This window comes from Haliotis rufescens, unplaced genomic scaffold (assembly GCF_023055435.1).
Source record: "Haliotis rufescens isolate VD_foot unplaced genomic scaffold, xgHalRufe1.0.p SCAF_5, whole genome shotgun sequence".
Classification (NCBI taxonomy): Eukaryota; Metazoa; Mollusca; class Gastropoda; order Lepetellida; family Haliotidae; genus Haliotis; species Haliotis rufescens.
The window spans coordinates 29,194,883-29,200,526 of record NW_025964223.1 but is presented as its reverse complement, the minus strand read 5'-3'; positions in this window follow the sequence as shown (position 1 = coordinate 29,200,526).

Sequence of the window (5,644 nt, the reverse complement as noted above, 5' to 3'; positions counted from 1 at the left end):
CCCGTATACTTCCCCGCCTTAAGGGCGGGGAAGAATAAGCACGCGTTTTGGTATTACACAATGTGTAATACAGCTGTATGTTTATTAAACGGGTGATCTCTTCACGGGCAAGTAATAAATATAGAATACTAAACGAGCTCCCGTGTAATACCAATTTTATGAAACGAGTGAACACCTCTAGATACCACAACTATTCACAAGTTTCATAAAATTGGTTTTACACGGGAGCGAGTTTAGTATTTTATTTATTACTGGACATTTATAACGTTTTTAGAATTATACTGTTGAGTGTGAATAGGCTGACACCTACACAATCCACGACATAATCCAATTGAGTTTAACCCTCTGGATGCCGAGTTTTTTTTCTGACGCACATTTTCCTAAGATCGGAAAAGTGAAGGTTGTGCGAGAATTGCGCTCACGCGACACTGGATCTACCCCTGGCTATAAAATTACGCAGAGGTGGAGAATATTAAATTTCCTATTTGATGGTGTATATTTAACTGCAAATATTAAACCGGTTTTAAAAAAATACACTTCTAAGTGTTGTCCGAGAATTTATTCTGCGGTGAAAAACAGTAAATTTCTCCGCTTTTTATCGTACACCGATAAAAGCACTGTGCGACAAATTTATTTATTTAGAATCTTTACGGAAACTGTGAGCGAACAAAATACTGCCTAATATCTGAACGACATAACTATATATCGAATGGAGTTATATGCGTATGTATAACGACATACATTCGACGCCAAAAATAGCATGCCGTAAATGACGAAAACTGATTTTTCTCTATGACGTCAAAAGGCGACAGAGAGGTTACACACGTACAAAGAAAAGGGGGCATAACTCCGCTATGCTTAGCACTAGTTTATTGTAACTCAGGTCAATTGGTGAGAATTAGCTGTGGGTAAGGACAATTTATTTTCGTGGTGTTTTGTTCACGAGGAACCAAACTATTCCAACACAAATATCCATATTGAAACTGTATACTGTTTAGTTATTAAAAAACCCCATAAGAAATGATGAAATCGTACTTCATAAAAAAAGAGGTAATAGAGAAGTGGATGGCCCTATCTAACCTATAACTTAGTCCTTAGATTCCAACATTCTCCTGATTGTGTAAGTGTAATTTGACGAATGTTGGACCATTATTAATGGAGCACTAGCCTTATCATCAAATGTAATGAAATACCCAAAAAATAACACCATTCCTTTTGACGTCATGGCTGGTGTTATGTCTTTGATAACGTCGGAGAAAGACGACACTGGTATTTTGATTAATACATATCTGCCATAATTTTCGTTCATGGTATGGAAAATCTCGATGTGTAAAACGGAATTTGACGCTTTTCGACACAACATAAAATGACTGCTTTCACCAAGTAAATAATGTCTTGAATATGTTAACAATTAAATAGTTTATTGTGTATCTTAATTGGACAAGACACGCACCTGTTTGGCATCAATTTACGTAATGAAATACCCAAAAGAATATTTCAAAATAACCAAAATTATATTCAATATTGGACATATATTTGTTCATTATTATGTTATTATTTCTCTTCATCTTGTCTCAGAATTACACAATAAAAGATGCTAAGAAAGCTCTATTGGTATAGAATTATCAGGATAATCGTATAAGGTTGAACAAACGGGGTACCTGGCATGGGTTTTATTTTTTATAGTTTTTACAATTCCTGGAGAAATAAAGTAAACAGTTTAATATCCTGTGTTCACAATATTGAAAAAAAAGAATGAACCCATTGATTATATTATGCAAAACGAGAGGAATAATTCGTAAATTGTTTGTGACAAACGCGCACCTGGCGAATCATTAGATATCACTGTTCTGTATATCAAACGACATAAAAAACCCGATTCAATTGAGAAATGTGTGCATATATTTTAACGAAACATATTATCCATTTTGTGAAAGTAATATATTCAGTTTTAGTTATAAAATAAAATGAAACGGCTATTCATGGACATTGGTTATATGAACTTATAATATTGACTATTACACATCCCAAGAAATACGTACATGCTGCAGTTACATTTACACTTCTTCTTGTAACACTTGTCCAAAGGAAACAACAAAACAAACAAAAGAAAAGAAATATCGTATTTGACACTATAAACCTATACATTCTTATGTAAACAATGTTCAAACAAACAGATTATCAAAGGTTCGTTCATACATGGTGTGGCCTATATATACGTATGATATCATTTTGAACATTGACAAATATCCAAAGTGAAATTAATTGTGTGAAAAAATGCAAAATCTACATCATAACTGAAACTGTAAACAGCGTGATACAATGATCGTGTGCACTCTCATTCAAGGACATTCACCTCAAAGAAATTACCAAATATGTACAACAATGTTGACGTATGACATCACTACCGGTGACCGACTCTTACAAAATGGCGTGTTCACTGTCATCAATAGGCGGGATTTTGCGAGGGGGCTTTCGTTGATTCAGGGATCGTATATACATAAATGTGACATGTAAGTAATCAGAAACATTCTGACAATCTATGTACTGTTGTTTGTTGTTATATTATTCATTGAAACCAACGGAAATAGTCAGAAATTCCGACAAATACCGTTGTCGTTGTGCGTGATTTTGCGTCAGTCATGGCGTCACACAGAACGATAACTTTGACAATTTCTGTAGATTATATCAAATCATTGCAATGTATCTATTTTAAATTCCCTAATTCTTCCTACGATTCTCTTTCCATGCATATTCTGAAAATGTTGAGCCAATATCTTGAACAAATAGACGAATGGATAGCTCAAAATAGGAGAAAATGCTACACTGTGTAAAATCTGAATTTTGCTTTGTTTACATTTCAAACAAGTACAGTTTTTCGAGCACAGCGTTCGTTTTCACACCTAATTTGTTTTGCTTGATTTCATCTAGGCACTTTGTATTGGTGACAAAGACCATTGGTTATTTGATTCTAAAATGTATGAAGAATTCAAGGATGTATGTATCGCAGCTACGTTTGAAATATACGTGATGTTACAGGCGCCTCAAAACCGGTGTACCTGAAACGTGATTTTGTAAACACTATCCAATATGGCGGAAAGTTCACATCGGCGTTCGTGTTTGCGCATTTTCTAAAACATTCGAAACGATTGTAGGGTTATCGGAGACGTTTTGGAATGATCATTGGTGATTTCATAAAAGACAGATACCCGTGGTTACTTATATTCTATTTTTGAAATTCATTTCTCCGAGTAAATATCCGAAATTTAGATTTCAAAACATGCTGTTAACAACGCCGTGAGTGGTGAATTAGCAATGTGTAAAAAATGGCGATTTTTACGATGTACCTAATTTTCAGAGGTCATTTTCAGTACTTTTGCTTGGCCTAAAATTCCAGTGGATGATATCACAGAACAGGAAATTTCCCACCTTATTCAAAACTGTGAAGTGTATTTTAGTGGCTGATGTATTTTTAATTTTATTCGACTTCAAAGCGGGGGTTGTAGAGGAGGGACATATATGTCCCTCTGGCATCAAGAGGGACACAGTAATACTTCAAACACGTCAAAAGTTGAAACGTATGAATTTAATACCATACAACGGTCCACCTTTAGAATTAGGCGTCTGTTCCACAAAATTATCGTAGCGTTAAGGTTATCGCAACTCACATACTTTAACTAAGACCAACAACTGTCGTTGGGCTACCGTACGATCGCCTTGTAGAACGGGGCCTTGCACCTCAAAGTTTACAATCACGTCACAGTACCCGATGACGTAATTTGTGGAATTTTGTTGCAAGATCCTTCGGCGAAACAATGCCATGTGACGTCAGCCTAGCAACAAGGTTGCTGGGGTCATCGAGTGTGCATAAGCTCCTTTCAGTGATCTATCATCTCCACACGCAATGTCGTTGAATAAGCCAAGGGATGTTGAGAGCTTTCAGTATTTGTTCTAGAAACGTGTTCCGAGAGTACATAAGCACGCGTTTTGGTATTACACAATGTGTAATACAGCTGTTTAGGTTATTAAACGGGTGATCTCTTCACGGGCAAGTAATAAAACAGTTTCTTACACACCTGTGGGTGAGAAACACATTTGACATAACTGGTATCAAACATATGTGTGAGATCGAATTCCAGGCCCGTGATTGGTGATTACTCCATGGTGATGACCTGGGGTCAGATGATGACGGACTACTTTCCTGAGTGTAAGTCATTCATAAGTTGCTCGTGCTTCAGTCGAATGTTCACCTACGTCTGTATTGAACAACAGGACCGTGTAATTATTAATAAAAATAAACAAACTCGTCCTCGTCTGCGAGTTTGTTTGTAATTATTATCAGTTACATTTTCTGTTGTTATGTCAACATTATCGTTTTTTTCAGAGTGTAAACCCCCTGGATGCCACAGCGACACATATGTCCCTCCTCTTCAACCCTCACTTCGAAATCGAATAACATTCAAAATACATCATGCAGACTAATACACTTCTTCTGTTTATAATTTACTGTCATTTTAGGCAATTCAAAATTACTGAAAGTGACTGAAAGTTCGGTACATAGTAAGTCTCGCCAAATCACAATTCACGGCGTTATATAAATATTTACTGTGTGTTTAGAAATCTAAATATCGGATATTTACTCGAATAATTAAAGTAGAAAAATAGCATATTAGCGATCACGGGTATCAAATCACTAACGATAATTCTGAAACGTCGCTGATAAGCCTAGAATCGTTTAGAATTTTTTGGAAAATACGCATAAACGAACGCCGAAGTGCACGTTCCGCCATATTGGATTGTGTTTACAAAGAGCCGGTTATGAGACGCCTATTCGATCAGGTATATTTCAAACTCAGCTGCTATACATGCATCCCTGAATTCCTCATACATTTTCGAAACAATGGATAAATGGTCTATATCACCAATGCAAATTATCTAGATGAAATCATGCGAAATAAATTAGGTATGGAAACGAAATCTGTGCTTGGAAAACTGTACTTGCTGAAATGTAAACAAAGCAAAATTCAAATTTTACACTGTGTAGCATTTTTAGAGGTGCTTTCGTTGCATACATTGACTCGATCAAGCGTTTAAGAATATTCATGGGAAGAGTATCGTTGCACTAATTATGGAATTACACATATATACATAACAATGGTGTGGTAAATTCAACAGAAGCCGTAAAAGTTTCCGTCCTGTGTGACGCCATGACTGACGCTAAATCACGCACAACGATGACGGTAGTTTTCTGCATTTCTGACTAATTCTCTACCTTACATTGGAAAACATGGTAAACAAATAACAGTACGCAGATTGTCAGATTGTTTCTGATTACTTACGTGACACATTTATGTGTATACGATCCCTCAATCAACGAAAACCTCCTCTGGAAATCCCTCGTACTGTTGTCAGTGAACACGCCATTTTGTAAAAGTCGGTCACCGGTAGTGATGTCATACGGAAGTAAACATTGTTGTACATATTTGGTAATTTCTTTGAGGTGTAAACTTTCAACTTGGCACCCAGGTGCTCTTGGTTTTTGTCTAGTTTGCAGGTTCGATGCTAAAAAGGTGCGATTTTAGGGTGTGTAAGAAACAGATTACTGCACTCGTGCCTGTCAGATATACCATTGATCTTACAACTC